This window comes from Dreissena polymorpha, chromosome 15 (genome assembly GCF_020536995.1).
Source record: "Dreissena polymorpha isolate Duluth1 chromosome 15, UMN_Dpol_1.0, whole genome shotgun sequence".
In the NCBI taxonomy this organism is placed as follows: domain Eukaryota; kingdom Metazoa; phylum Mollusca; class Bivalvia; order Myida; family Dreissenidae; genus Dreissena; species Dreissena polymorpha.
Genome location: NC_068369.1, coordinates 60207437 through 60217677, shown reverse-complemented (window position 1 = coordinate 60217677; position 10241 = coordinate 60207437).

Genomic DNA, 10241 nt, shown 5'->3' with positions numbered 1-10241 from the left:
CAAATGGAGACTACTCGGGGGCTTATAGGGCCTGTACTTGGTGGGAAAGCTGATGGAGATGCTTGTCTATAATCTGCTCAGTCTAGCCATCACTGCAGTTGCCGTGACGATTCTTATTCAGACCTCATGGATGCTTGTACCATCTTGGGATAGGGTTGTTCATAATAACTTGAAGGTGGTCACTTTGTCCAGTTTATTGCTATTCATGGTGATTTCTGCGTTTGTGTTGTGCAATTCACCATGATCTTCGACTGCTTCGTGCTTACCCATGAGGTCAATTGTATCAGGATATCTCAAGTTGGAGATGGGTCTGCCACTGATGGAAATGGAGGTGTCGCAGTATCAGAGTGTCTCCTGCATTATCTTCTCAAGTAAAAGGTTAAACAGGACGGGGGAGAGCAGACAGCCCTGATGAACACCCACTGATGTTCCGAAAAAGTCACCCACCTGTCCATTTAGAAGAACTGTGCTGCTGTGTGTACCACATATAAATACAAATCATTTTAGATTGGTTATATCACATATTTATTGCAATACACGTTATCTTAGTTTTAATCCAGTTTCTTTTTGTCAAGTCGAATAAGGAACTTTTATTTTCTAAATCAAAAATTAAACTATAGTATACCACATGTTAATGAACATCATTGTATATATAGATTGGATATTAAAAACATATGTTGCAATACATTTCTACTTTGCTTTATTTAATGAAAACGCAGTTCTTTATTTGGTTTGAATAATGAAAAAGAAACTGAATCCTTATTCATATCCAATAAGGAACTGGCATTACTCATAGTTATGAGTAAATTTATTATTCTCTATTCTCAAAATACTATTAAAATCTCATCTTTATAACCCATATCATCATCATTATCATTATCATACAAATAATAAACCAAAGACAAAATAGGAGTGAGTGCTTGTATTTGACAGGACTTTCAACATATAAATGCAAAAAACAATTCTTCTGACGCCCATATGTGTTATATGTGCAATGGATATAGACCTCAACGGCACCGCTCAGTTGATGAGTCTCGAGACGACTGGAAACGGTGTAACATCTTTGTTCAGGTGTATAAAGAACTGAAACGATACTATTTAAATGCTGTAGGGCATGTAATTTTGAATACTTCACATGCACATGTGTGTCATGTGAAAAAGTGCAAATGTATTCATAACAATTAGACGTCAAGTATATATCTCAAATAAAGAGTTACTGTTTGAATAAACTGATCCCCGCCGATGCCCAAAGTGCACACAGGACGCCCCCAATGCCAATCAATCACGCTAACTTGCTTAAATATTATAAATTAACAAATGTGAAACATTAATTTGTTCAAAGAAGCTGCTAATATCTGCAAGATTCATCCACCACCACCAATCAAGAGAAGTGTACATGACTTCACGTACACCCCATACAATAATCAGTAGTAATAAACGATTCAGGTAAAACCGCGAGCGGGATACGCAACCCTACTGCCATTTTTGTTTTCTTATTTTTTTTTCTTTTAATGGCAGGGGGACGTATGAGGACCCATGGCTCGAGACCGGTGTCTAGGTGCCTTCATCACCTCCCGAAACCTCTAATTTTAGAGAAATCTACAAATAAGCAGATATTATTACACTGTAAACATTAAGTATTCTTAAGTAAAAATTGTAACTAAAACATTATCAATTTCATTGCGCAAATTAACATAACAAACAAACATCAAAAGCATCCCGCACACACCCCGGACATCAACAAGAAACAAACAAATCACTCAAACCATAAAATCCATAAAGCACCTAAAAGAATGTTGATAAATCATAAGTATTCCGAGAAATATATAAATGCATATGACGATTTTTTTTTGATTTTTTTTAACAGCTATATTAAACCGACTACAACATCTAACCAGTCACACCAAAATGAAAATATTAAGTAATCGTACAATAAGAATGTCTTTAAAATTAAACGTTCATTACGAAAGACAACAAAAAATAATAAAACTGACATTTAAACATACCGATATTTCAATAAATATGCTGGAGGTACTATCTCCAGGAAGTGAGAGTCTCGAAAAAAATGACAACCATAACTTAAAAACCTCATTCAAACACAATTTTAAGTAAAAAATGAGACAAAATAATCAAGAAAACTTAGCTGCTTCAGACTTGAATGAAAATACACCCATCGTTTTTCCCAGTAAAGGAATCGGTTCGTGTTAAGATCCCATCTCACATGGACTAAAAACCGACTGAAAATATACTAAATATAGACTTTATAATTGCAAAATTATAAACATAAAAGCAATTTAACCAATTATTTAACCATACATATGTTCATTAAGGGCGGGCGGGCGGGGTTATCACCCTTTCGTTTTCTTGTTCCATAACGTTTGCCTGTCAAATACACATCATATATACCCCAAAACGAAAAACTCGTGCGGTTTCGCGCTAAAACATGCACACAAAACCCGTGCATTATTCGCGCTAAACCATTACCATAATCTCTCTTCTAAATTACACGTATTTAACCATACTATACCGTATTTATCAAACCGAGAATAATTTCATTTTTCTTGGTGAAAAATACATTGAAATTAACCAATAAGACCGATAAATCAATGAAGATTGTTGTAAACATAGGATTTGTTAGCAAAAATATTTATTGCAGTACATTTCTATTGTGTTATATTGTATGATACACCAGTTCCTTATTCAGTTTGAATTAGGGATGAAAAACTGGTTTCTTATTCAAATTAAATAAGGAACCGGCATTTTCTTACATTAAGGTTCATGGGGGGGGGGGGGATAAAATTCATTAAAAATTCGCTTTGGTTTTTCTTCATTCAATGTGGTACAATATGGTCAAACTATATATCATTTTAAAGCTAAAGACGGATAGAATAACATAAACACATTTTTGACATTAAATATTTGTGTGCTTTATTCATATTTTGGTTTAAAACCAATACATTTTTACACTAATTTACAAAATCTCAATCTAAAGTTAGGCAGGATATGCACTACCTTAAGTTGAATAAATACAAAGCTATATACATATACAAGGTCAAGTTAGCAACATTTCACAGAAAATTATTGTCATAAAACAACAAATGAGTTTTTATTCAACTGCCTATTTTGGATAAATTTCCTAAACAAAGTTCTAAAAATAACTAAAACGTAACTACTTTTTAAAAATCCAGGTATGGTGGATAGTAAGAGTCACAATTCTTCTTCAAATGCTTAACAATTTTGTTATTTACCTCTCAACCAAATTGCAAATTTAAACCATCTAAAATTGAAATAGATTGCAGACGACATATAAAATTGTAAAGAATTATAAAGAAATTGGCAAACCGATTGATTTTATATTTCGATTACTTCTACCCATTTTGAAAGCGTGGCCATCGCTGTGCTCCGTAGAAAAACGTGCAAAACAAATCGGTCGAAACCACGTGCAGTAGTGAGAAAACCGGGTATGTGTATACACATACCTGAGAAAACACAAACATATTTTGACAGTTGGTTCGCAACTAGTAAAACAACTATTAACATTAATCAGCAAGAGATCGCACTCAATAACAGAAATGACCACGTAGAGATATCATCACTTACCCTATTTCAAATATTTTCCAGCTGAAAAATGTCCCCCACACGTCTTTTTTAGTTTATTTGTATTGTTTTTTTCTGGAGCCGAAGTGCATCTCACAGAATATCCATCTAACTTCCGTTGTTTTCACTTTCGTTATTAAAAACTTTGTTTAAAAGAATTATTTCTCCTTTTAGATTGTTAAAGCGATGTGTTATTATATATTATCAATAGAATAGTATACCGTGATGAATTTAACGGAGTTACGTATCGATCTTTCTGTCAGTCTGTAAGCGTACTATTTTATGCGCAATAATATAAGTATGGTGATTCGACAACAATTGTAAACATTGGTAAAATGCTTCTTACATAGTTATTCTTTTGAGTGTTTATGAGGTCTGATCGTGCAGTTTGCAAACATCAACGGAAAGATTACAATCCAATGCATTTGTCATCGTCAACCGTTTGGAATGTCAATTAGGCGATGAGTTAGTTTTTAGCATGTTTCTTTCTATGTTATGAATTTACAAATGGCTGCCCCCATGGTGATGAAATGACATGTGTTCGAGTTTTGATATTTCTAGATATGTAAACTTGTTTTACTATTTAAGCGTAACTTGCCCTCGTCAATGTCGATATTATTCACTAGTTATATAATTTTCCGCCGAAATATGTGGAACAAACATGATTCAGATTTTTGAAAATAATGTATATTTTAGTGTTAAAATCGCTTTGTATTTTGATTGATTTTGTGGATGGAATGATACGTTGATGTACAAAATTGGTAGCAGTTTGAAGGAAAAACATCCTTTAAAGCATATATGTATACATTTTCAATGTGGCACTCTTCCTTTAGTCAAATTTGAGTTCAATGCTTGGGGTCCCACATTTTTCAAAATGAAGCCTCTACATGAACCTTAAAAGCTAATTGAAATAAATCAAAGCACTATCTATGTATTGATGAAAAAATCGTATATGAAGTTTGGATACTAAACATATTTATTGCAATATATTTTAATTTGGTATTTTGTTAATGACAACTCTTATTTCGCATATGAATAAGGAATAGAAACAGGTCGAGTTAAATTTGGCGTAGGACCGAAAACCAGGGACCATTTGTAGGTAATTACGGCCCCAAATGGTATGCCAAGTTGAAGGTTGCTGGGTATACTATAGGCCTTTACGAACAATACAACATGTTTTCAGACTCATACAACCTATGAATAAATCACGATATGCGAGTGCGTTTTGAACAGATTGTTTATTGTTAAAAAACGCAAACAATTAAAATATAGAAGAATTCGATGAAACTTTCCAATCAACTAGTGGCACCTTGGCAGCTGCTTCCAGAGCAGTCTCGCCTTAATGATGACGTCAGTGACTCTGCACAGACTACAAAGCAGTTCAAACAAGAAATATCTTTAAAAAAGATATACGGCGTTGATTGTGGTCGATGTTTATGAACGATCAAAAGTTATCTCTATGAGATAAAAAGTAGCGGATGCCTTTTTTCTGCGCAGTTCTTAGCTACATCATAAGCAAATCAATTACGGGGTGTTGTGCCAGATTTCGTGGCTTATTTTGCTTTATGTTATATTATTACTCAGATATCTATATTTACAGAATAGAAAAACACAAGAAACATGAAAATAAACGAGTGCATATAGGTCAGCCGGCAATACTCGAATCTTATTTAATTGCATAATTATAGTATAGTGAATTATTGTGCTCATGCTTAATAAACTGGTCTAAATGGATAAATATTTCTAATTAATTTTATCAAAATTGGTCCTTATCATGCAAATGTTGAAACCATATTAAAAATCGATGATTGACATACCACAATAATATCGCCGAATATCTTTATTTAGTATCTTTTGATCAAAACAGACTTCAAGTGCACAAAGTTTACGAGACGGCGTTTATATAAAGATTTCTGCAACTGACCGCAAACTGACCTTGATACCTTGCGGATTGGAATGCAATGCATTACAGTCACTACGTTATTGTCAGTAAGACCGGTGTAACACAATGATCGCAACCCCTTCTGCGAACTCCGGTGATGAACTGTATAAACTCTGACTTTCACAAACGGCCGCGAATTGACCCGAAACCTCGCGGGTTGAAATGCAATGCAAGTAAGTACTAAATATGACAACATAGCCTTTAGTATAAACGCTTTTGCGCTGGTAATTCTCTGAAAATAAAAGGTGAACGCACAAACTGTATTTATGTCGAAAATTGATTGTAAAACTGTTCTATCTATTGAGCCTTTTCATTTGAGATAAAATTGTTTCATGCAGTAAAACAGTGTTACAAAGACGCGGATATGTTTCCAATGTTCTGGTGTTATACTCAAATCTGCCAATTGAATAAATGAAGTGTATTCATTCGTACCTAGCCGCGGGAAATTTTATTTGAGTATTATTGGACACTTACAAAGGTCAAGTCAGGGTGAAAAGCTAGCTTAATACAGCTTACGCCGAAAAATATTGGCATTCAGTACGAATACAGAGCACACCTGTTACGCTAAGACCTGTTTAAGACAGTTAACCATCGAAATCATCGCGTGTAGAAGATTCCCACTGTCTCTAATCGTATGCAGATGTTGGAGGTCGCCAGATGTATGGTTGGCCTGCAATTACGGCAATCTTCTTAACAACGATAGTCTTGATGGTTAACAGTTCTACGCTGATCATAGCCAATACTGTATGTATATGTACATGTATAATAATGTAATTTGTTGATGTGAAGAACCGGTAAGTATACGAAGACGAAAATGTCAGTTCAGTTTGAAGAAAAGAAATCCTTTTCAAGCAAGATGAAGAAAATGAAACAATTATCAAAATGCATAAAGTTTGTTAGTTTATCTAATGAAACTAAATCACCTTGAAACTGCATGTTTTCTTTTAAAGAACCGATAACGTCCTCCAAGAATTTCTGCGTTTGACAGCTATGAACCATGTCATCCTTGATTGTATTAAGGTAATTTTCATTAGTGAGGTCTTGTCTTCAGTGAGGCTCTTGTTATCAGTGACACTCGTGTCATCATGGAAATTTTTGTCATCTGGTTATCAGCAAGGCCTTTTGTCAACAGAAAGACACTTGTTATTAGGGAGGCTCTTCTTATTAGTTAGCCTCTTCTAATCAGCGAGGCTTTTGTCATCAGCTAGGCTCTTGTCACCAGGAAGACCCTTGTCATCAGCTAGGCTCTTGTCATCAGGGAGTCCCTAGTCATACAAATGGCTCTTGTTATCTATAAGCCTCTTGTAATTAGCGAAGCTTTTGTTATCAGTAAGTCATTTCTCATCAGTAAAGCTCTTGCTCTTGTCATCAACAAGGACCTTGTACTTAATGAAGCTCTTTTCATCAGCCAGATGGTTATAATCAGCGAGAATCTTATCATCAATTTGGCTGTTCTTGTAATTAATAAGACACTTGTGACAATTTAGATTCGGTGAGACCAGTGCCATCAGGGAAGCTCTTGTCATCAGCTATGCCCTTTTTTTCAGGCGGGCCCTTGTAATAAGCCAGGCTCTCGTCATCAGGGAGGCCCATTGAATCAGCAACGCCCTGACGTTTCCATCAGTGAGGCTCTCGTCCACAATGAAGCCCCTGTCATCAGGCAGACCATTGTCATTATGGAGACTCTTGACATCATTAAGGCCCTTGCTATCAATAAAGCACGTGTTATCAGCAAGGCTCTTGGCATCATGGAGGCTCTTGAAATTCGCCAGGGTCTTGCCATCTGGGAGGACCTCGTCATAATCAAGATTCTTGTTATCTACACGACTCTTGTAATCAGTGAGGCCATTTTCAACAGCAAGGTGAATATCGTGAGTAAAGCGGTTATAATCAGCGATTCTTGTCATCAGTGTGGCAGTTCTTGTCATCAGAGAGGTCCTTGTCACAAGTGAGACTCTTATCATCGGAGAGGCTCTTACCATCAGTGAAGTTCTTGTCATCAGCTAAGCTCTTGACATCAGTGACGCTCTTGACATCAGTGATGCTCTTGACATCAGTGAGGTTCTTGACATCAGCGAGGCTCTTGACATCAGCGTGGTTCTTGACATCAGTGAGGCTCTTGACATCAGCGTGGTTCTTGACACCAGTGAGGCTCTTGACATCAGCGTGGTACTTGACACCAGTGAGGCTCTTGACATCAGCGTGGTTCTTGACACCAGTGAGGCTCTTGACACCAGTGAGGCTCTTGACATCAGCGTGGTTCTTGACATCAGTGAGGCTCTTGACATCAGTGAGGTTCTTGACACCAGTGAGGCTCTTGACATCAGCGAGGCTCTTGACAGCAGTGAGGCTCTTGACATCAGCGAGGCTCTTGACCTCCGTGAGGTTCTTGACACCAGTGAGGCTCTTGACATCAGCGAGGCTCTTGACACCAGCGAGGCTCTTGACATCAGCGCGGTTCTTGACATCAGTGAGGCTCTTGACATCAGTGAGGTTCTTGAGACCAGTGAGGCTCTTGACATCAGCGAGGCTCTTGACACCAGCGAGGCTCTTGACATTAGCGTGGTTCTTGACGTCAGTGAGGTTCTTGACACCAGTGAGGCTCTTGACATCAGCGAGGCTCTTGACACCAGCGAGGCTCTTGACATCAGCGTGGTTCTTGACATCAGTGAGCCTCTTGACATCAGTGAGGTTCTTGACACCAGCGAGGCTCTTGACATCAGCGAGGCTCTTGACCTTAGTGAGGTTCTTGACACCAGTGAGGCTCTTGACATCAGCGAGGCTCTTGACACCAGCGAGGCTCTTCACATCAGCGTGGTTCTTGACACCAGTGAGGCTCTTGACCCCAGTGAGGCTCTTGACACCAGTGAGGCTCTTGACATCAGCGAGGCTCTTGACATCAGCGTGGTTCTTGACATCAGCGAGGCTCTTGACATCAGCGTGGTTCTTGACACCAGTGAGGCTCTTGACACCAGTGAGGCTCTTGACATCCGTGAGGTTCTTGACATCAGCGAGGCTCTTGACATCAGTGAGACCCTTGACAGCAGTGAGGCTCTTGGAATCAGCGAGGTTCTTGACATCAGCGATGCTCTCGACATCAGTGAGACCCTTGACATCACTGAGACTCTTGGCATCCGTGAGGACTTTGACATCAGGGAGGCTCTTTGCATCAGTGTGACCCTTGACATCAGTAAGACCCTTGACAGCAGTGAGTCTCTTGACAGCAGTGAGGCTCTTAAAATCTGTAAGGCTCTTGGCATCAGCGAGGCTCATTGCATCAGTGAGACCCTTGACATCAGTGAGACCCTTGGCATCAGTGAGGCTTTTGTCCTTAGCGAGGCTTTTGGAATCAGTGAGAGCCTTGACAGCATTGAGGCTCTTGCATCAGCGAGGCTCTTTGCATCAGCGATGCTCTCGACATCAGTGAGGCTCTTGACATCACTGAGACTCTTTGCATTAGTGAGGACCTTGACATCAGTGAGACCTATCTAGCAGTAGTGAGGCTCTTGGCATCAGTGATGCTCTTGACATCAGTGAGACCCTTTACAGAAGTGAGGCTCTTGGCATCAGTGATGCTCTTGACATCAGTGAGACCCTTTACAGAAGTGAGGCTCTTGGCATCAGTGATGCTCTTGACATCAGTGAGACCCTTCACAGAAGTGAGGCTCTTGACATCAGTGATGCTCTTGACATCAGTGAGACCCTTTACAGAAGTGATGCTCTGGACATCAGTGAGACCCATTACAGAAGTGAGGCTCTTGGCATCAGTGAGACCCTTTACAGAAGTGAGGCTCTTGACATCAGTGATGCTCTTGACATCAGTGAGGCTCTTGACATCAGTGAGGCTTTTGTCCTCAACGAGTCTCTTGGCAATTCCATGGCTATGCTTCACGCAACGTAAAATTTTGTCTCCGACTTCAGACGTATTCAATAATTTGTTTTTAAATCATTAGATATCGGCACAAACTGCAAGAAAAACTGTCTTTCATACACTAAAGATTTGTGCATATATGTGTGTCAATAATTTGAGAAATCTGCAAAAATAACGTTCTTAACGGTGTGTTTACATTCTATCAAGCCTGTTTGTAAACCCCTGAAAACCCCGTTGATCCTGCAACCGGAGTGCTATTAACCACATAAGCTTAAGTGTTTCTCCTATATGTGGCATATCGGTTTAAAATTTTAACACAGTGAATGTTTCAAGTGTAAATATTATTGACCAGGTAGATGCCTGTCGGCAACTTGTCGACGCAATTGTCGATAATGCCTGTAATAATTAAGCAAACTGCAGCATGTACATGCTTATGTTTATTGTGCTATTGGCCTTTGCCCAAAGAACACAAGACTTGAGCAAGACACACCTACTCCAAAATGGCAAACTTTTGTGATAAATTATTTTCAAACAATAGGATCCTGTTCAATGGAAGCATGGCCAGTTTCGAACACATGGTTATGATTTGAGCAATCTTTGTAGACGATAAAAACCTGGTTGCAAATACAAAATATAAATTCAATATAAAAAAATTCACTTGACATACCAAGGCAATAGGCGTGATTTGAATATAGTAAGTAGATGAGAACTATTTGGTGTTACATGCCAAATAATACACATCGTGGTGAATTTAATTTTGATCAGCTTTTTAAAATGTCGTCAAATAAGTGGCCAGTTTTTAGCCGAGGGGAATGTTTTGAACAATTTTGC